The 23,704-nt window shown below is 43.3% G+C and overlaps 1 non-coding gene across 1 annotated transcript; it reads right to left on the reverse strand.

Moving 5' to 3' along the window:
* Positions 1-1,304: 1,304 nt before the first annotated feature.
* Positions 1,305-1,383, reverse strand: LOC114703334. Its single transcript, XR_003736127.1, has one exon.
* Positions 1,384-23,704: the final 22,321 nt, after the last annotated feature.

Here is a 23,704-nt window from a genome sequence, read left to right on the forward strand (position 1 = left end):
CCCATTTTAGAGGCACACTGGACCCCTACCCACTTGGCAAGCCTTTACTCATACACATCCTGATCCACCAGAGTGGGGTTCTGGGTGTGATACATTTAGTCCTTCACATGGGACCAGACATATTTGTTCTTTGGTAGAGCCTCTTAGAAGTGCTACAGAATAGGATAAGAAGGTCAGCACAGACAGAAATGGGACCTTCTCCCAGGAAGCTTCCAGTCTACTTAAGGAGACACAGAAACAAGTCTCTGGGATGACTAAGAGAAGTCTTATGAGATCAAAGGAGTGAAAATGTGCCTCACGCTTATTTTAGTCAACATGGTAAGGGTGTGAAGAGCAAGAAATAGTAGATGTAAAGAAGTTTATACATGGAGCCCTCTATGTCTCTGAGTGTTTAATCTACAGGTTCCTCATGGATTCAACTAGACGCAGATAGATGGACAGGCTTAGAAAAAGGATCCTATCTGAGCTGAGCATGTGCAAATTTAATCTCTGCTCATTATTCCATGAACAGTACTGTCATTCGAATCTTAGACGGTCTTTTAATAAAAAACCCAGAGCCAGATATCAGGGTGAAAGCTCAAAGATCAGAGAAGCAGAGTATTCAGCCACTAATTCTTTCTTCTATGAAATCCTCAGCCTAAAGAGAGGGAATTCCTCTCTCCATCCGGCCTTATCACTTCCTCTCTCCACCCAGCTCTATCACTTCCTGTCTGTACAGACCTCCAGACCTCTATAGTTAACTAGTGGCTAGCTCCTCCCGATTTTCAGGCAAGCTTTATTTGTTAGAGCACAAATAAAACATCACCACACAGTACAGGGTAAAGACTGTTTACATAGCTTTTACATTGCATTTGGTAGGATAAATCACTAGAGATGGTTTTAATGTATGGGGTATGTGTGTGTATGTTGTATACAACATTAAACAATTTGTTTTATTACATTTTAATTAGTTAATTTGTAGGGGTGGGTGGCTTTGACAACTCTGGAAGTCAGTTCTCTCTTTGGACAATGTGGGATTGAACCCAGGACATCAGGTTTGTTAGCTGGTACCTTTACCTTGGATCCGTCTCAACAGCTCTATGCTATTTTATATAAGGGACTCAAGCATCCTCAGATTTTGAACTACTTGCAATGTGTCCTGGAATCAATAACCCCAAAGATACGAAGAGATGGTGTTTTTAGAGGTCTCTTGAAATGGGAGGCATAGCACAGCATGCAGAGTCACATAGGGAAGCCCCAAAATTGGCCAGGAGAGAGAGGGGAGGAGAGAGCAGGGTAGACCCAGAACTTTTTTTTTTTTTTTTTGGCCTCAGTGTTCGCAGCACACTCCATCACCTGGTTCCCAGAACTCAGATTGCGCAGTGGTCACGTCATCATCGGCAGGGCTCACAGCAGCCGGCGTAGGTACCCCTAAACCTGCAACCCTCCCCTCCCCTGGCTTCCCCTCCCCCTCGGCCCCTCAGCTCCCCGCCCGCGCCAGGTCCCCCGGCCCCATCACCTGCCACGTTTTCATAATCCTCTCAGGCTCCAGACCAGGACCCAGAACTTTTATTGGGGTTATTAAAAGAAAGAATGGTCGAGACAGGGTAGATACAAGAAGTAAGCTTAGGATTGGGTAGTCAGTAATTCTGGTGCTCTCTGGCCTATCAAAATGTCCTATAGTAGCCTGGAACTCGGCCCTTGGATAATTTAGATGGAGTGAATATGGGCTGATTCACAAATGTCTGATGAAAGAGAAAGAGATGTAGGCTTTGGATTTGTTGTTGGTTTGTACATTGAAGACATGGTTGCAGGGGAGCCATGTTTTTCTGTCTGTAAGAATTAGCTATCCCTGAGAGGACTGAGGCCCTATACTCTAGAGCATCAAGCACATCAAAAAAGAAAATATTATAAATTCAATAAGAAATTGGGTTGAGAGTCCATGAAAAAGGAGCCTGCTTTCACCTGGGAAGTCAGGGATGGCTTCCTTTGGGAGTCCTTCAAGATGAGGACTAAGGGCTGTATATATAAGCTTAGGAGGAGTGTGTAGTCCTGCTCCACATAGGCGACATAACATATGAAAAGTCCTAGAAGAGCAGGGAGCCTCAAACCTATGAGGAACATAAAGACTATGGTGGAAAGAGGTGAGGATTGAGAGGCCGGAAGGGCTGGCCGGCAGTGGGCAGGACTGGGGCGTTTGTCAGAGAGTAGGGCCCTCTCCTTGAAAAGCTTTAAGTTGGAGGTGCTCAGGACGCAGCAGGCTGGTTTTCCCATCTGACCTGGCTGTGAGCAGAGCACCCCTCTGGAGAGCTGTGTGCTGCTGCTATTCCTCTAGACACTAGACCACCAGCCGTTGGCCAAGTTCCCGAGGTCTCATGCCACTGGACACACAGCCTCTCAGCCAGGCCTGCATTTGCTCCTCTGACTGACTCTGTGGCACAGCCAGAGACAGGGCTTCCTCTGATCCCCTATCCTCTGGCTCTTGTCCCTCCATTTCAGCTCCTGTGGGGCTGTTGTCTCATCTAAGGGAGTGTGAACTGTGGTTCTTGAAGCCTCACCTACACTGAACTAACTTTCTCTCTCTCTCTCTGTCTCTCTCTCTCTTTTCCTTCCTTCCTTCCTTCCTCTCATTCCTTCTCCTTTTCTTCCTTCCTTCCTTCCCTCCCTCCCTCCCTTCCTCCCTCCCTTCCTCCCTTCCTTCAGTCTGACAATTTCATACATGTGTATAATGAACCAGTTGTTTACATATTCTCTCTCTCTCTCTCTCTCTCTCTCTCTCTCTCTCTCTCTCTCTCTCTCTCTCCCCTGAAACTCTTCTTCCCATATGTCTTTGTTAGGATTTCTATTGCTGTGAAGAGACACCATGACCACTGCAACTCCTCTAAAGGATAGCATTTAACTGTGGGTAGTTTACAGTTTCAGAGGTTCAGTTTATCATCATGGTGGGAAGCATGGCGGCATGCAAGCAGACATGGTGTTGAAAAGGAGCTGAGAGTTCTACATCTTGATCCAAAGGCAACAAGAAGTGAACTGACATTGGACGTAGCTTGAGCATAAGAGACCTCAAAAGCCCGCCCCCACAGTGACACACTTCCTCCAAAAAGGCTACACCTAGTCCAACAAAGTCACACTTCCTAATAGTGCCACTCCCTGTGAGCTCTCGGGGCCAATTACATTCAAACAACCAGCCTTCCTGCTTTCATGTCTTCTTTTGGTGTGTTGCCCACTGAGTTTAGTTTTTCACCCAAGCATGGATGGGAGGTGATTTACTGCAAGAACAACTTATCAGTGGCTACACCACTAAAAAAACTGACTCCCTCAACCGTTAAATGCCAATCATCCCTACACTGAACATTTTATAGAGGCTCATTTGTGGGAGCCCATCTGGGAGACCAGGTACTCTTAAGGAGTAAGGGATAAGAGATATTAGATAGAAGGATAGAGGGGAGAGAAACAGAAACACAGGACAGCCTCAGGAGGGCCTGGATCCTTATCCACCGGCCCCTTCTGTCTCTTCTAAAGGGCCTTTTATGGGAATGCCAAGGGGTGCAGGAAGAGACCTCCCCCTAGCACAGCCAAGTGTAGACTCTTCCAATCACCTGGTGACCACACATGTGGTCAGGCAATCCTCTAATGCAGCCCTTGTGAGTAAAGCAAGCTCGGATTTCACTAGGAAACCTTTGTGGGCCTCCACACTCGTTGACTGGATTAAAACTCAGGAATTGTGGGAAGCTTGGAATATTGCAGGTCTAGAGCCAAATATCTTAGCCTAACTTACCCCTGTAAATAGTCATTTATCACTCATTTCTTTGTGTGTCTTAATGTCTATGGCTATTAGATAAGTCCTTGGAATGTATAAACGGACTCCTAGCTTCCAAAACCACAATAACTGAGTATGTATGTCATCAGCCAGTGTTGGAGGTCCATGGTAGAGATCTCCCCATGTTGTTGTAACCCCTTTCCTTGATGTTTCCACAAGTGTGTTTGAAAAGTGTCTGGATTAACTTTCTTTTTTCTGTTACTGAAAAAAACCTTTTTGAAACTGTTTCCACGTTGGAGTAGGGTATTTGGGGTGATCTAAACCCAGGCCATGGTCACTCATATTTTCTCCAGAATTGAACTACTGTATTCCTTTTGAGGTCAGACCCGGGGTTCTCTCTTGACATCGACAGGCAGGAGATTCTCTTGGGATTTCTAAATGATCTGAACTTGCAGGAAGTTGCATGGCTTGCTGAGTGGTTGCTCTGTCAGGCTGGGAGGGCTCTGTCCCCCCGAGACGAGCCAGCTCAGAAATGAGCTGTTGCTATGCGAAGGAGCCCGACACTCAAACGAGGCAGACTTTCCCCCATTAAAAATGCATGGATAACAAGTTAGCAAGGCTTTAATGCAATTAGAGGCAAACCCTAATCTGGAACAATTAGGTATAAGGCAAATAGCTCCATGTGTCCAATTGGGAAGTTGGAGGAGCCGAAGTTTCATCCTCCTCCTCGGAGTCCTGTGCTTAAAGACACAGAAAGAACGTGACCTTCTGCCTGTGCTCCTGGGACCTCCCAACCTGAGCTGTTCCATTTAACTGCCTTCTGGGTAATTCAAGGTTCTTTACTTCAATTTGAGCTTTGAGTGAAAAGCAGAGAAAGAGGTTGTGGGAAAGGGAGATGCAGGAGTGTAAGAGTTGTGTCTGAGGCTCTTCTTGGTAGCCATGACAGCTGGAGCCTCCTGCCCCCCTCCCCCACTATTTGTCCTCCCCTGGCCAGAGGTCTAGTCACAAGATGGAAGCCTGGAAATGCGCTCCTGCTGTGTTAAATATCAGACTAGAGGTGTAGCTCAACTGGCAGTGTGCTTGCCTACCATGTATGATGCTTGGGGGTTCATTTCCAGCATTGTATAAACCAGACATAGGCCAAGGTTGGGGCCAGAGGGTTACACATATAATCCCAGCATTAAAGAAGTAGGAGGATCAGAGAGAGAGAGAGAGAGAGAGAGAGAGAGAGAGAGAGAGAGAGAGAGAGAGAGAAATTGGGGAAACAATGAGGTTGAATTTGATCAAAATACATTATATGTATACATGTATACATAAAGCTCTAACTCAATAAAAATTTTCTGGGACAAAAAAAAAGAAGCAGCAAGATCAAAATTTCAAGGTCATCTTTGGGCTACATAAGGAGTTGGAGACTAGCTGGGAGCTAGAACAAGATCCTGTCTTCAAAAGACAATGGGAAAACACTCCCCATCAAAATGTCTCCTGAACTCTACAGGGGTAGGGATCCAGAATCGGATAGGGCACAGGGCACTGTGTCCCTCTTCTGTCGCATGCCAGACTGAGATTTCAGGCCAAACAACTTCAACCGTCTCTTTCATTATGTGTAGAGATAAGAAACCCTTTGGTAGGGCTGGGCCAGATTCCTTTCCAGCAGTGAGCTATCTTCCCTAGGAGGGTGGTCTTGAAGCTGATGTCACCCCAGCCAACGTGATGGGATGTCTCTCATGTTTCAAGCTGCTTGAAAAGTCTGAACTTACAGCTTAGTTAAAAGTTCTGGCTTGAGGCATTCAATGTTCTCATTAAAATGCAAATTCATTCCGCACACAGCTGCCCCAGTTGTTTCCCCTCTTGTTATCATTTATTTTCCTTTCTCTCCTCAGAATGTTTGACAATAATGAAGCCCGGACGACTCCATGATGCGTCCCCATCCCGCTGGTGCGTACCAACGCTCCAGCCTCCGTCCTTTTATCACCCACTGGATGCATCTGCTCAGGCCTAGCCCCCTCGGTAAGATCTAAGCACACAGGCAGGTAGCATGGTGTCTTCCTGAATAATTTAATCGGCAGGCAAATGAGTGAATGAGAGCATGCATGAGCGGAAGGTCACCTAAAATGGCACGTCTTGTCCCTCTCACAGCGTAGTTTCAATGTAGTTGTTACTGAAGGTGGCCGAAGTCTGAGGTCTAAGATGTAAGCATAGATGAACAGGCTTATATGGGTCAAGATTAGGTGTAGTCCTTCTCTCCCAAGACGCACGCACGCACGCACGCACGCACGCACGCACGCACGCACGCACGCCCTTCTTCTTCCCTTCATAAAGAGGCCTGTAGTATTGGTTGGAGTTGACTGCATAGTTAAAAAAAAAAAAAAGGCTATCACAAAAACAATGCAAATCTGAATGTAGCAAAGCCAGTCACTGCTTTGCTGGATTTTGTAGCTACTATCAGTAATGGTTGTTGAGGGAGGGAAGTGTTTCTAGCAGAGATTCCCAGGGTATGTGAGAGACTTGGAGGAAGAATATTCATCAGGTAGGTTATGTGAAGCCCACAAGTATGGTCCAGCAATCTCCAGTTAGATATAGATTCATTCCTGGGAGAATCGACTTATTTAAAACATGACCACCAAATCCTCAAGGTTAAATTTATGTCACCAACCAACCACATTTTCAAGTTGAATAAAATAGTGACATTGGATGCTAGAGACATAATATCAACAGTGCTAAGGTTTCCTGTTGACATTCAGTACAAATAACACGATGCTCAGCTCTCTGCAGCTGGCCTGGGGCATTCAGGAAAAGACAGTAGCAGTGCAATGTCTTGGAAAACAACCCAGTCCCTATGCCTCCTGGGAAATGGCTGTCAGTGACATCACCCATGGGCTGCTCTTGACATTATTCTTTACTTGATGTTTTTCTTATGCTTTGCCCTGGCAGTTTTTGTCAACTTCTTAGTGGTCACTTTAAGCAGACCTGACAGGCTTACTCTAGATCTGTAGAAAGCCAACAAGGAGCCCCGTGGGCCTGGTGGCATATGCCTTTAATGCTTACTCAGGAGACGGAAGAATCTTGGGTTTGGCACCAGCATGGGCTGCATGGCAAGAATGGAGGTGAGGGGGAGAAAAGCAGCCATGGAGAGAAAAGTAACATCAAAGTAAATATCCCCTGCCAGCTGCCCTGTCTTGTACCTCAGTGGCCCTTCCAGGTTCTGTTTCTCATGGACGCCGGATTTGCATAGTCTGCTCATTTACATTCTTGCTCAGCCTCTCCCTCCTGGCCACCTCCCTGAGCCATCATGATTGATTTAGGTTGACTTTCTTGGCTCCAATCTAGCCTTCTGCTGAACTGCTACTGAAAAATGCTTCCTTCTTTCTTTCTTTCCTTCCTTCCTTCCTTCCTTCCTTCCTTCCTTCCTTCCTTCCTTCCTTCTTTCTTTCTTTCTTTCTTCTCTTTCTTTCTTCTTTCTTCTCTCTCTCTTCTTCTTTCTTTCTAATTTCTGGAAAAGAGCCAGATCTGGTGTTCTGCCTGGGGTACCTGCCATGAGGCCCAGTTCCTGGTTCCCCAACCCCTTGATTACCTAGAAGTGGGATGGCCTGATTATTCTACCTTCCTTCCTTCACATACGGCTACTTGTTACAGACAAAAGAACACTGCAACCTGCCCAGGTGCCAGGTGCCTTACACAGGACTCCATTTAAGCCCCCAATACCCTTACAGGCATAGGAGGGATCAAGAGATATTTCCAAAAACCAAAACTAGATAGTTTGACCACAGGTTGCCTTTGTCTATTCATGACCCTCAGTTTCTTCATCAACAAGGTTTTAATGGTATTAGTATGAACATAAGAAATCGTCAATGTTTTTTTTTTAATATCAAAATGGTAAGTTAAAATAACTTATTATATAATATTCTCAATAGGTTATCTGTAAAGATATAGTAATTATAAAAGAGGTAGCACATATTAAAATTATTGAACATGTGCTGCAATTACAGACACATTTTACTTTTCCTCACCTAAAAATTTCTGAAAAGCAGTTAGTGTTGCATTATGGCTACTTGGTAAAAACTCTAGGAGATAATTCTAAGGCCCAAATACTGGGATATATTGACAAAATACGGTGACCTCTCTGTCAAAAGTCTGGACACTTTTTTTAAAAACTTGGCTTGATATGTTTGGGCTCAGGGCAACAGCTAGCTCCTGCAATACGCAAGGTCAGCTGGAGGAGCAAAAGTGTAGACCCGAGAGAAGGCTTCAGAACTCATATGTACTGAGTGGGACTAGACCCAACTGGCGAGGAAGCTGAGATGAATCACACGTTTCTATCCTCCAGGCCAGCTTCTGGCTAACTTTGATGGCCATATTCAAAGGTTCCCTGGTATCTCCCTCCCTTCTAGGCAACACCAGTCATGGTGTCCCTGTACATCACTGCTTCTGTTTACACATTTGCCCCAGATCGCAGTGATTAACAGCCTTCCAGTCTTCCCACCCTGTATCCTAAGACGATGCATGTTAGGCACATTGGCACAAAGATAATCATCATTAACCGTGTTTCTGTAATAATCATGCTGTATTTACCGAATGCTTGCTGTGCTGTTGAAGACGTACAAAACCCCACGAAGCTCCTATTCTGATGATTACTGTTTCATAGAAAAGGGAACAGAGGTACACAGAGAATCATGAAGCGGCTCAGGGCTCCTCACTGCTTAAAATACAGAGGCAGGGTTCTAAGCCAGGCAGGCTGGCACCAAAGCCTGCCTGTTAACTGTTTCTCTCCTTCTAATAGATGGATGATTCTTGGCTTCTGGCAAAGATGGAGATTAATGAAGCAGAGTTTAAGGGGAAGAACTCCACCATTCCAATGGAAAATAGGAATTTATCTCGCTTTGGGTTGCTATTTCGAAAAGACCTGTCTCCATCTTCAACAGATGGATGCTAGCCAGCCAGACACAGGTAATTTAGAGACTGTATTGCTAGGATCAGGAAACAGATACCCAAAAAGGGACTCTGAAGAGATTCATTCACCCAGACTCCTCTAATTGGCTGAGCAGCGAACACGACTGGCAGTCTTCGATATGGCTATCATCCCCAGGGTGGTGTGCAAGGTCTCTTCCCCGTTACTCAGTGTGACTGCGTCATCAGCATCCTGTATCTCTTCCTTCAGAAGACGCAAAAGTGTCGTGACATTTAAGCCTTGCTCCGGAGCCTCATTAGGACAGAGCCAGGGGAGAAATGTAATGAATGGCTGTGTCTCTATGAATGTGTAATGAGCAAACTGCTTCCCCCAAGCCAGGCTATACAGAGACTGACGATTAAAGCCGTGAAGCCGGCCTTGGGCTGAGGGGTCTGAATGAGGGGCTCGCTCGCTTTCATTCATCTCTGCCTCGGATTCCTCGGCGCTGCGCACACAGCCCCAGAGGAGCGTGACTCACTTAGCTTTGCGTTTTCACTTAAAAATCCAGCCTTCTGACGCCAAGTCTGGCTGAAGTCAAGGCCGATTGTACCCTCGGCAACCTCCCCAAGATGCACCACCTCCGCATGCCAGAGAGTGGAGCCTGCCTCCAGCCATCACGCAGACGTCTTTCTCTTTCCTGCTTGTAATTGAGGAGAAGTTGCCGGTGGCTAGCCTGAGTCCGGAAATCGATTCTAATCACATCAGTACCAAGGAAATTATTTTCTAGGTTGGTTACAGTTTTAACATTCAGGTACAGCAGGCCCTGTTTCAGTGAATTCTCTGGGAGTGGGAGATGAATGATGATTAGGTGTGCCTCTGCTGAATGCCTGGAACTTTCCAAAGCCTCCCTACCTTGCTTGCATAATTGAGTCCTTTAAAACATCCTCTGAGGCCCTCAGTCTTGCTAATATGTCCTTCATTTGGCAAATGTAGAAACTGAGGCTCAGGGAGGTTGAGGAAGCAGGTTAAGGACACACCGCTAGACAGAAATCCAGAATTCTACCTTCAGTCCTAGAAAATCGCTACTGAATCACTAATGAATTTGTTCTCCAGGGCATTTTGCTGTGGAACAAAACTGTTCCTTTAAATATTTATTTTGAAGCCCTAGAACATTTAATGTCTTGGATACAGGAAGAATAATGAAAGGAGAATAGATAATTGATAGATTTGAATTTTAAAAAAGGACTTTAAGCTGGATCCAAGGTTAAGCTACCATATAAAACAACATTTCCAGAAAAATCAGACACTTGAAGCATTACTTTGCCTGAGCATTACTTTATGTTCTGTACTATTAATATTTTTTTCTGTGTCAAATGTCTTATGAAACCTAAATAAAAGGTTTATATCATTGCCTTAACCTGAGAATTTTATCGCCTATACCAGTTCAAACCATAAAGCCAACAAAATGTGAAAATGTTAGTAAATATCTGGTTAGATCCTGTAAGCTTCGGGAAAGGGCCAAGAAAGAGGATTTTCGAGCACTGAAAGATGGGGAAGATATACTAAGCCCCAACTGAGTTTCTCTTTATACATCCAAGAGGATTGTATAAGGAATGAGCTGCACATTGCAGAAAATGGTGTTACTTAATGCAGTGTCTACACCAGGAGAAAAGTCATTTGCAATAGCCCTGTGGATGTGATGTCTATCCTCTGGGAGCCATTAAGGCACCCTAGAGGAGAAGAACCTCCATGAGAAAACAAGATAAGAGCCTGGCTTCTCTGTGCTGCTCTGAGTGAGATCGTGCCTGAAGGACAGAGACATAGATGTGTTACAGAGATGCTTCACAACAACTGAATTCAACATTTTTAACCACCAGGAAAGACTAGATTATATGCGGTGACAAACAACCCATGGAGATTAACGGCTTAAACAGCTGTATTTCTTGTTCACTCTTCATAGTTGTGAAAGATTTGGAAGGTATCTGTCCCTGGCAAAGTCTCAGGGACCAAGTCAGTGGACTAGTCAGCACCCCCAACCTTGCCTGCCTCTGTGGTGAAGGAAAGTGAGTGTTGTTGACATGTCATTCTGTGCTAAGCTCATTGGCTAGAACTTGTCAGGTGGTACCTCTTGATCCCAGAGTATAAGAAGTGAGAGTTGACTGAAGACCCAAAAGCAAGGAGAAACACAAATATCTGGCACCCAGTACTGAGAGCTGCACTGTCTTATAATCATGAGACTCACATAAGCATCCCTTTGTATCTCTCTGAAGCTGCTTGTGTGGGAGGTGTGTTGGGGGAAGCACATCATATTCTCATAAACATAGGGTATTATATGCTTAGTTTGGATACTAATTAAGAAAGATTTAATTAAGGAGATGAACCAAGAAAAACATTTTTTTTTTTTTTTTTTTTTCCGGAATGCAAAAGCAAGGTTTAATTCTGGATATCCAAAAGCAATACAAGCCTAGGCAGGGACTTCGTCCAATACATCCAACGCAGTGGAGGCTGGAGGAAGCGCCCACCTGTCTGCAAGCTCAGTTTTTAAAGGGAAAAGTCACAAGGTTACATCATTTAGGGGTGCTAGTACAGGTACAATTCTGATTGGCTCGCTTCTAGGGACTTCTAGAAATTACTTCTAAGGGAGTGGTTGCCCGCCACCATTTCTCATTGGCTGCCCTCAGGTGGAGGCATTTCTGTGATCAGTTACCCTGGAAACCAGGGAGAGGACATTCCATAGTCTGGCAGGCATTACCTCGTGACTATCTTGTGGCTCTGTATTTTTACACTTCCTGGTTTCTGGAATCTGAACTGACTGGTCTCAGTAACTTCTGGCCTGTTCCAGTAACTTATGGCCTGTAGCTAAAAGGAGCAGTCTTAGGCCTTTAGTTTTGGGGTGAAAGCATTTTGGTCTTATTTCTAAGATGGCTCATTTTGGTCTCACATTTCCCCCTTCTCATGTGCCTAATGGAACCCAATCATGGGTTTTGGACAGTTAGCTCCTAAGTATCCCTCTCTAATAATGGCCATGTATAGTTAGCCATCTTGTCTCTATGCCAGGGAGTTTTCTTTTGACCAGCATTTCAGCCTTTTCTGAACAGGGAATATGGGTGATGTATTCTCTTCTGGAACTGCTTCGAGCTGGCATTGGGGCGCCGATGTCGGGGGCCCCAAAAGGCTGAAAAGCTAGTCAAAGACTGGGCAAGGGGGCATTTGTCAGAAGCATGTAGCTGCCTGACCCCATAGGGACAGGGAAGAACCATGTTAGCTGGGCTGGTCCACATCAGCTTTTAGCAAGTCTGGAGCTCACAGTTGTCTGGAGCACACAGTCGTCTGGAGCAGTGGAGTCAGCGACTGAAACTGGAGGTGAATGCCAGCTGAGTAGAAATCTGTTGAGACAAATTTAAACTAGGAACAGAAGTTAAAATTTATGAACTTATTTGGAACCCTTAGGTCCATACCCTTAGTAATGGGAAAATCAGTAGCCTCAAGACCAGGAGAGAGGAAAAATACCATTTTTAGGAATACTTATCTGGGGTCCTTTCAACCTCTGTGAAGTGGGTCTAGGTTTTTATGGCTCTTTTGATCCTTTGAGGCCTACTTACAAAATGACATAAAGGTTTTAGATACATTAGTATTACCAATCTGTACTGAAATCCATATTGTAGACAAAGCAGGTAATGGGTATCTTGTAAAACCCAGAAGTGGACTCATACCTTTGAGTCCCAACAAGTTACATTTAAATATGACATCTAAAACAAATCCAAAATATTGAGCTTGTGACTGAACAGTAAGTAGTCATTGCTCTACCAGCTCATCAGGACTCCTAAATGTTAAGCTCTGAACCATAGAACAGGAGAGTAATCTGAAACTTATCTCATTTTAGACTCATATCTGAACCTTTATGACTTACTTAAACTTTTATATCTTAGAACATTTTCCTAAAAGTGAGCTAACAAGAAAGCTATAGCCTTGCATGAGGATCTGGTTGATGCTGCCATGCTGACAAAGTTAGAGCTAGAGCTAGCCTGGCCATCAGTACTGTCAGAGATCTGAGAAGGATAAACTATATCTGAGTGTAGACCAAGAAGCTTCCAATCCTATAAATTACAGGGACCAATCCCTACCCAGGTCTCCATACCGTTGGAGGCACCAGTCAGAACAGCATCAATCTTCTTCCACCATCAGGTCCATAAGGCAGAGTATTTTTTTTCTGTGGAATAGGGACATGGAAGACTGACCTTGATCAGGCAAAAGGGTGCAATCAATTCCAGTGTCCTACTGCTCATCCACAGTCTGGGCTGGGTCCTGGCTGCAGGCGTTTCACTGGGGCATCTTGCCCTGTGGTCAGCGTTGTCATATTTCAGGCAGAGACGTTGTGGTGCCTCGTACGTAATCTTCTTTGGAGACCTTGGGTCACTGCTAGGATCTGGAAGCCTGTCTGATATAGTAAGCTTTTAGATCAACATTTAAATGCCATATTCTGCAAATCTCTGAAGTATGAGGGCTGTCCAGGTATATCTGAATAGACAAACTTTGTTTCTAATTACTTGTTTCAAGCTCAACCCTAAAAACATATGCAAGAGACTGAGTAAATGAGTAAACTTACATCAGTACTTACTTACCCTGACTACAATTAAAAAACTTGATTACTTATGACTGACTATTTATGTTCTCTAACAGTCTACAAAAGTAGCCTAAAAACAATGCTTTTAAGTTGAAGCTCTTCTAGCATCAAATACAGGTTCAGTAAAGAAACCAAAACAAAATATCATTATACAGCATTCTTAAGCCTGAACGTACCTTGGGTAAGAAGAAACATTTTTTAAGCCATTGGTTTTTAACTATAAAAACTGTTCTTAAAAGACTGAGATCTCTCAAATGTCTTCCACCATTGCAACTAGACTCTTTTTGGAACTCTAGTCCTGCCATACATTTGCTAACCTCAGCTGTTTCCTATGATTCCTTTATGTTGCAAAGTTTGGCTGCCAGAGCAAGGTATATTTCTGTGTATAAAAGCATTGATGTGCAGCTTTAATAGTAATCAAATAAACATATGTTGCCATCTATTTAAATTCTCTAGAAACTTGCTGTTGAACACTTGGTAAAGACATAAGTATTAGGTGTTAACCCGAGTAGATCTTTATAACCTTAGTAAAAGATGGCTGCCAGCCACATGGCTGCCCATGAGGTCACCAGCCAAGATGGAGGGAGCCACGTGGTTGCTGTTTAAAGCTCGTTTTTCTAAACAATAATTACTTGCACACATACACACAGTTGGATCCAAGTTACACACATACATACATACAGTTAAAGCTTGCTTACATTTTCAAGTCACATGCCTGTATACATACACACATAAGCAGTTTTCAGAATCATTAGCCATTCTTAAGATGAAAACCAACCGGAATCAACTTTTAAATTCAGTATTTGCAGGTATAAGAAACCTTAACAGTTTACATCACATCCCCTCTGACCTTCTACAACCTTCCATGAACCCTCAGTCCGTTCCTTTGATCCCTCAGACATTTACTCCAGACAAATTGTGCTTTTTCTTTTCCTTTAAAACAGAAACTCTTACCAAAGTCTTTCTTGTGATTTCCCTCAGTACTCTAGAATATATTGTAAAGTTACAATATTTTAAACAAGAACAGAAATACATGCATACACCATAACAAGAATAACTCTCAATTTGCATCAGCACTGTACCGCAGACAAGAAACTGTTGGTGACATTCCATTCTTGGAGCCAGACCTTGATTGAGTTTTAGCCCCAGGGCAGGTCTTGGGAGCCCCACCCAACAGCATGGAAGAGAACGGGGAAGGCATGCACCATGGAGACAAAAGATTGATGTTAACCTCAGACCCTCAAGTACACGAGAATGGCAGACTGAAAGTGACTCCATGCCCTGGCTGGGCCCACAGACCTGTAGGTCACTCCTCAGCTGTGACCCTGGAGGGGCAGTTAGTTCTCCACCAGCCCCCACACTGAGCTCCTTGAGGCTCCTGCTGGCTCCTGCCAGCTCTGCCCCATGTCCACACAGGAACCCACAGTGCTCACAGCCCGCTCTAGCACAAAGCCATGCCTAGTTCTCATGCAACCAAGCCTCTGCTCCACAGCTTTTTGAGCGAGCTGGGGCCCCGAACCCACTGCATCTAGGCCCCGTGATGCTCACGGGCCGCCTAGCCCTCTCAGCGGCATCCTGGGTCTCCGAAGTAGCAGCTGTGCAGCCGCAAGCTTTCTGCTGCCTGCTGCCTGTGCTCTGGTCAGAGAGAGCAAGGAAGCAATGTCAGGTTAGTCTGTGCCAGTTCAACCACCAAAGGGGTCTCCATCCCTTCGGCTGGCAATCGGCCCACAAGTCCCAATGCACACACAAGCTCAGGCATAAAACACTCACACATGTGGCCACAGTTCTCACACATTTATACATTAACAAATAACACTGACGAACAAGATAGGCAGACAAAAAGAAAGAACAAGGGCCCTACAGATGGTCCAGGCAGACGAGAGTCCGGAGAGGGAGCCTCGATAATGCCAAAGACCTACAGATGGGACAGGGACAATTCAACAGAGTCTCCCGATCCCCAGATGGATCCAAACAGACGGACCCCTCACGGGCATCTCCCGATCCCCAGACGGATCCAAACAGACGGACCCCTCTCGGGCGTCCTATGACGGGGGGACCTGTGAGGACCCCCGCGTCCTGATGAGGGGTTGGAACGTCTTCCAACTCCTCCAGGTCACCTTACAGGCGCGTCCGCCAAGGTGAGCCTGTCAGATTCAACCGCCGGCTTCGGATAAGAAAATGAAAGTAAAAGGAAAGCAAAGACAAGAAAATTGAGCGCTCTTACTGATCAATGCAGATGGACCTCCGGAGCTCTTAGGGGTCCCGGCGGGGCGTCTCTGGGGATCCCGGACGAGCCCCCAAATGTTGTGCCCAGATCGTGACCCCCAGAGAGACCACCAAAGACGAGCATTCCGGAATGCAAAAGCAAGGTTTAATTCTGGATATCCAAAAGCAATACAAGCCTAGGCAGGGACTTCGTCCAATACATCCAACGCAGTGGAGGCTGGAGGAAGCCCAAGAAAAACATTTTAAATGAATCAAAATGATAGAGACGAGGAGGTAGAATATGTTCTGGGCAAAGGATGAAGATGAATGTGAAACTGAGAAAATAGAGAGGATAAAGAGCCAGAAAGACATGGGAAACAAAAACAAACAACCCCAAGCCAAAACCAAAATAAATACCGAATAAAATAGCAAACAAATAAACAACAACAAAACAGTGGAAGACTCTGAACTGTGGGAAGTTATCCCAGTAAACACCAGTAAATCAGCAGAGACTCATGATGGAAAAATATTAAATATAATTTGCTGTGATGTATTTAGGAATTGACTCCCTTTCTTGTACTTAATAGTCAACTGACATAAATTACATTATTGATTTTTTTTATTATTGTTGAACATCTCAGTCATCCAATCAATAGCGCTTAAGTCCTGATTCAGGTTAGAAATAGAAATTACTTCTCTTAAGGTGTCAACATCTACTTTCCTGGAGTAAAAAGACATGCATGAAAGGAGATAAGTGAGAGACACTAGCTGGAGAGGCAGGGAAGAAAATGCTGAATAGCTAAACATAAGGAAATCTAAGAGAATGGATATATCAGAAAGGTGCAAGAATTAGCAAAAGTTGAGGACTAAGTCATGTGGGAGTGTTGTGCCCACCTTGAAAGACACCCCCCCCCCAGCAAGACCACCACAGAGCCGATATCTGATGCAAAACACACAGGGGTTTATTGATTACAAGCAAGCTTGGGCTTGGTCTGTGTCCAACACTCTGGCACAGTGGGTGGAGGAGGACGGCCTTGAGCTCTCAGAATGAGGGTTTTTAAAGGGAAAACCTGCAAGCAGGGTGGTACAAGCCTTTGCGTCATATGATTGGGTGAGGTTATGTAACCTTTGAATTTACTGGTTGAGGGGTACAGTTATCATTTTGGGGCAGGCTTGGACAAGTCCCAGGCTTTGTCCTTGAGCTGCCATAGAGGTTGACTGGCCTAGCACATACTGACTAGTTGGGGGGGGGGGCGCGGCTGACTTAGTGGCCCAGGCTCTGTCCTTGACTCATGCACATAGCTCTAAGTTGGTGAGGGGTCCCAGATAGTAAACAATTGGCTGAACCTTGAGCATCACAGTACATGCAGAAAGGGAGCTAGTGCAAGGACTATGTCTTTTGTTCATGGCCCTCCCAGAAACTGCTTGCTCAAGTCTCAGGAAACTGAAATTGAGGCCCGATCTCTGAGGGAAGACTGAGCAGCTTGTTACTGTGTCTGCTTGGTCCTTTCATGAGAGAGTAGAAGGAATGGGAAGGGATACAGTAGTGAGCTGGATGATAATGGTCTCATGGTTGAAACCGAGGGCCAGCTATTTTAATTAGTCATGTAAGGGCTGAGCCACTGATGGGTTTGCTTGTAAATGTTATTATTTTAAAGCTGGGTTTGGATAGATCCTGTGTATAATGTACGAGAAACAAAACAAGGTCCCTGAGATAGGAGATACTAAACCAACTAAGCAAACAATAGCAGAGGAAACTTAACATTACAAGTATAATAAGTACGTGTGTGAGACAGACGTGTTTCCACAAAACCGGTGTCTTGGTTAGGGTTACTATTGCTGTGATAAAACACCATGACCAAAGTGACTTGGGGAGGAAAAGCTTTATTTGTCTAACACTTCCTCATCACTGATCATCGTTGAAGGAAGTCAGGACAGGAACTTAAACAGAGCAAGAACCCAGAAACAGGAGCTAATGCAGAGGTCATGGAGAAATACTGTTTACTGGTTTACTCACTCTGGCTTGCTCATTTTGCTTTCTTATAAAACCAAAGACCACCAACCCAGAGGCATTCCCACCCACGATGGGCTGGGCCTCCTCCATCAATCATTAACTAAGAAGATGCCCTATGGGTTTACCTTACAGGATCTTACAGAGGCATTTTCTCAATTGAGGCTCCCTCCTCTCGGGTGACTTAAGCTTGTGTCCAGGTGACATAAAACTAGGTGGCACCACTGGCTTAGTCAACAAAGATTCTATTGAGTAATGAGCTTCTTTTGGAACACAAGGTTGCTAAAGAAAAGCAGGCAGTGTGTATTCAAGGAGCAGAGAGACAGGAAGGAAGGATGTTCACTGGGAATGAGAAGTAATTTTAGTCTTATATTGCATTAAATAAAAAAGAATGTACCTTTGGGTTAGGAATCAGCACTGTGACGCCTGAAGAAAATTTAACAGAACCATTTCACTTATGGAAAGCAAGCTATTAGGGGAAGTATATGAGCCTGATCTCAGAAAGCTAGGTAGAGTTCAGAACTGGAATCCATGGTGAGAGGGGAAAAGTACTCGGTACTTAACAATAATGTCTAAAATTGGTATAGGAAGCACTTGGAGGCATTGGGTTACTGCCCATTGGGGAACTGTTGACCCTCTTGCTCGTAGGTCCTCTTTCAGTAGACGCAATCACTAGTAGATTGTTAAAATACTTGAAAAACAATCATGTCCATGTTGGACATGCACAGACTTTCTCTAATTATCATCATGTCCTAGCAAGACATTATAACAATTCTTTACCAAAGTGTTTGTATATAGGAAGAGGGTGTGCAGAGGCAAATAAATAAATAAATAAATAAATAAATAAATAAATAAATAAATAAATAAATAAAAGCCCGTAACAACTCACAGTGGCCAGGTTTTGGAGAGAGAAAGCTTTGGGGCCAGGAACCTTTATGCATCCCCCACCTCGTTGTCCATATGCAAATGTGCCACATCTAGAAGTAATGTAGTCCTTTCTCTGAGGGAGTAAACATCTGCACTCGCAGCCAAGGTTGAGTGAACTGTGAAAAGTCGTCTGGAGAATCTGTGGGAGCCCTGGACACAGAATGCTGAATTTAACTCCGAAGACGCTGTGCTGTAATCTTGAGTACCCTTTTGTCCCCCTGGGCTGCTGATTAAAAGGAGGGATAGGAGAGTGTAGGTAGGTGACTTCCTTTTTCAAGCAGAAAATATCCCTATTGAAGTGTTTGCATGTAAATGATGAAATCACTGATTCACAAAACAGTTATGCCAGGATAATTTGAAAGACTGAAACATTCTCGGTCATTTTAAGCAAAGTAATTAACTTCCAGGGCATAAACTTCCCTCTTGAAATCTACTGAGGGAGCAGATGCCCAAATATTCGTGGTATCAGACTGAGAGAATGATACTTTCGTTTCCTCCAAGCACCAGATGGCTCCAGAATCCAAAGTCAATGGAGAGGAAAGCCTGGCTTTGTTTGGCTTTCAAAGTTGTCATTGACGGTTTATGAGAAAGACACATTTTAATACCGATGTAGACAAATGCAAGGTCATTTTACAACAGATTCCTATTGCACAAAGAAAAACAGTCCAGAGGTAGAGGAAGCTGGAAATGATACTGACTTTTTCTAGAGCCATCCAGAAGGTGGTAAATTGGCAAGCAAGTACCAAAATCACAAAAAATAATGCTAACAAAAGGAATTCATTTTACTTTATATGTTCAATTCCTAACTCAACTACTAGGAAAACATTTTGCCAAATAAGGGAAAGTATAGGAAAACATAGTTTAGCGAGAAAAATTTTCCTTTCAAGAAAAAAAAAAAAGTCTAAATGTGATTTACCAGTATGCCTTGCAGCTGAGATGAGTAAAGACAGTTCATTTGCATAAAGACACTTTGAGAGTGTTAAAAACTTCCAAGAGGAACTGTGTGAAGCTTTGGCAGGAGAACTGAGAATCAACTAAACACACTCTACTTTTGGCCAGCGCTTATATCCAAGGTTCAGGGCTAGGCACAGGGGTATAATGACAGACAGAGGTCCCACTTCTCAGAAGCAATGGGATTTTATCTGTGGAATTACGGTATAGCATTAAATTAAATAAAAACATACCCTGTTTCTGTTTTTCTTTTCACTCTCTAAGAAATTTGATGGGCCATGGCCTTTCAAGGGAGGTAGAAAAATACTTCACTGTTATTTTTTAAAATTTTATTGTTAATTATGTGTATGTGTCTCCGTGTGGGTGTGTGCACATGAGCTCATAAGCCCACAGAGGCTGGAGGAGTGTGTCAGTTCCTCTGGAGTTGGAGTTACAGGCACTGGTGAACCATCTGATGTGGGTACTGAGAACCAAGCTTGGGTCTTCTTCAAGAACCGCACGCACTCTTAACTGCTGAGCCATCTCTCCAGCCCCTTATTCATGTAGAGTGAGGTTTTTTGTTTTTTTAAAACTCTATCTTATGACGAGAACATTTGCTTACAAAAGTAAACATAGAATTCCTATAGGAAGTTCAGACACAGAAGCAAAACATCCGGGGAGTACAGAAGTGGTCCCAGAGGTGGAAGAGCCAAGGAGTCAGCGGGAGACAGAGAGGTGAGAGTAAGCAATGAAAGCTAGCCGAGGTCTGGAAGGCTCAGCCTCCCTTGCCACTCACAGCCTGGAGACCTTAGGAGGGCCTTAACTCATGGGTATCATCGATGGAGTCCTAGTCCTAGAGGTGTCTCTCTTAAGAGATGGAAGGCCAAGGAAGGAAGCAGACTAGAGAAGAAGAGAGACTTAGAAGGGGACTTTTAAGACACATTGGCTTTCAGGATCTTAATTGGTTTCACATAAATTGAAATGAAATGAGAAATGCAATGAAGTGGAAGAAAGGTCCTATGTTAAATAATTACTAAGGTAGGGGACTGCTAGTAAAAATGATAGGAAAATTAAAATCTTGGTCTGGATGAATATGAAATTTAATATCACAATAAAGTGACCAAAATTTGAAGAAATTCTGAGGATAGAAATAAATTAGTCTAGTCTAATTACCTAAATTGTGAATGATTAGCTTGACCTTGGTGGCACCATGGTGAGGCTGCAAGCTAATTTAGTAAAAACCATTATCTTACATAGTGCATAATTATGTTGAAAATGTTCATGATACAGAGATTCATTTCTTGAAGGCTATGATACTTGGGAACTCAAACTGAACTGAAAATTAAATTTCTGTAAGAAATGTTTGGAATGTTCTTCTCTCAGGCTCAGCACTGTAAGATATGTCTAGGTTATTTTTAGTGCTTTGCACATGCTCAAATATTTCCCGTCCATAAAGAGGTTGCTTTCCACATAGTATTCCATTTTAGTTCCCTCTCTAAGGAGATTTCTCATGGGGAGCAGCTCCATTTAGAAACCAATAAGTACTGGGGAAAATTTCACGACTTAGAGAAGGTTAAATGTAACACACTGAAGAAACTATTAAAAAGAAACCAGGCTGGTGAACAGCGTTTTCCAAAATTCATATGTATATTGTCATTTAGGAGATAGTACATATTCTCACATCAAAGAGATAACCCACTGTTAATTGTTGCTTTGACTTTGGGCTGCTCTGGATAGCAGTCCAAACTATGTCACTTCAGCAGTGACCAGATAGTCCTTGAGAATTTTCCTCCAAGTTTTAGTCTTGGGTCGTTAATGCCAGTCACTCCTCTGCTGATATCACCTAGCCAGTGCCTGAATCATAATCTTTATTGAGGACATACTTATGGAAAGATCTAGGTTTTAATCTTACTTTTATCAATTATGAGCTGGGAAATCATAGTTCCTTTATTTATTTATGAACCTTAGTTTCTTAATTTGTAAAATAGATACCAAAAATAGTTATCTCTTGTAGTTTTTAGGAAGACTAAACTAGGCTTAAAGTATGATGTATAGAATACAATAGATCTCAATTTAAAAAAGGGATTTATGGAGGTCTAAAGGGATGGCTCAGTGGCTAACAGCACTGGTTGTTCTTCCATAGGACCCTAGTTCAATTTCCAGCACCTTCATGGCAGCTCACAACTGTCTGTGACTCTAGTTCCAGGGGAATCTCATGCCCTCTTCTGGATTCTTCAGGCACTGCATGGACTTACTGCACAGACACACATTCAGGCAAAACACATATCAAACAAACAAAACAAACAAACAAAATAAAAAAGAATCTATTATTAGCATCATAAGGTAGGGGAGCTCAGTTACCTATCCAATGGCTCTCCCTGGATCTTAACCCTGGTGGAACTAGTCCATCTCAGTGGTCTACACTTGACAGCTCACTTCTTGAGCACTTGGATAAAAGTTTGCATGCATGGTGGGCTGTTTTTCTATGTACACACGTGTATGTTCTTGTGATTGCATATGTATTCATGTGTGTAGAAATCAGAGGTTCACACTGGGTTTCTTCCTCAATTGGGCTCCACTTCTTTTTTTTCCCCACCGAATCTGGAGCTTGATGACTTAGCAAGCTGGCTGGCCAATAAGTCCCAGGAATCTATTTGTCTCTGCCGTCTCAGTTCTGGGGATAGAAGTCACATGCCTTGCCCCTGGCTCTTACATGATTGCAAGGGATTGATCTCAGGTCCTTATGCTTGAGTAGCAAGCATTTTACTGAGCCGTCTCAACTGAACCTGTCTTTTCGATTATTAAAGACATTTGTAGGTAAGAGGCTGTCTTTCAGAACTTTAAAATACTATGGTTTTTGGTCTTTGCTCAATAAGTTCAGAAGAGTATGAGTGAATTAACCTGGACAAGAGTGACTTTCTGGATGGAGTTTTGGATCTACGCTGAATCAACTCATCCTTTAAGAATAACTAACCATGTGGAATTCTCTAAGGCTATGTTGATACTGGTGAGTTCAACTAAACTTAGAGAACTGCTAGACAAAAAATTAGGTGGAATTCAGACTGACTATTCAGGTCTTTGTTAAGACTTGGAGAATATAATATGTGTATAAAGCTAAGACACAAGCGAATGATCTGATATCACTAAGATGTTGCCTTGATAAGCAAGCCCTGTGTGCTCAAATCTCTTCAGCATAGCACTTGATCGTGCTATAAAAACTCATTGTGAAGCACAAATACATCAGTAACTCTAGAATGTACCGGCGTGTTCCATGTGAATCCATCCATACCTGAGGGCAGCAAATAGGGATCAATGAGGACAACCTCCTGGGTGATTCTTTGAACTTTGTAAGTTTTTAACTATTTCAGTATTTATTTTAAATTCTTAAGATTTGGACGGTTCAACAGTGTTTTGATTTGTCTAGAAGTCTTACAAAACTGAGGCTGAGAGATCAGCTTAGGCCTATTTATCCAGAGGTCTTCCCTCCACCAAATAGAGTCAACTAGTAAATGACAAAGCTTTCAGATCCTTCTGGCTAACCTACTCCTTGGTGCTTGCCAAAGTCCATTAAAACAATCTGTCTTTCATTCCCTCTGATTGACTAAAGTCTTCATAAAGCCAGAAAGCTATATTCATTTTTCTGTCCCCAGAAGTTCACAATATATCTGGCACCTCATTAAGCATAAGTTAGTTGGTGGGTAGATAAAATCAGAATGTGATTGTTCAGCTAGCAGAGCCTTTTAAAGGCCCTCACAGAACAAGATTCGTTCATGTTCTCAAAATAGATTTCAACATAGAGGGTTGGAGGACCCACATCTTTAATAAAATGAAGTTAAAATTTGAGACCTATATAAATTATTGAAGTACATAATCAGGTTTTATGGCAAAGCTCAACCATGGCTATGAATTATAAATCCAAGAGGCTGTGAGTTAACTTCCATATTATTCCTTGGATTGGTCTCATTTGTTGAAGGTATTCAACTCAATTTATTCAACCAAAAAACAAAACTATTTTTGTAGTACTCTTGATGACAAGAGGATTCCAGTCATATGCATGTCCTTCTTCCCCCCTCTCACAGTGAAAAAAAAGAATGCCTTTCTCCCCTTCCTGGTAAGCAGACATGCTTTCTTGAGCACACAATTTCTTAGCCACCTCTTGCAACACCAGATATTGTTAAAGATTTGAATGTTCCCATATGGAAGTATCAACTGCTGAACAGGAACATCTATGCACAAAACACGAATTTCAAACACTGTGCTGAAGGTGTTTGAGTTGATTTTCATATAAAAAGTAAGCATCTTACCTTTTTGTTGTTGTTATTCAAACAAACAAGAATTTTAAAAGAATGTTGCCTGGAGTCATGACATTGAAATATGGTCTTT

This window comes from Peromyscus leucopus, chromosome 13 (assembly GCF_004664715.2).
Source record: "Peromyscus leucopus breed LL Stock chromosome 13, UCI_PerLeu_2.1, whole genome shotgun sequence".
NCBI classification, from domain to species: domain Eukaryota; kingdom Metazoa; phylum Chordata; class Mammalia; order Rodentia; family Cricetidae; genus Peromyscus; species Peromyscus leucopus.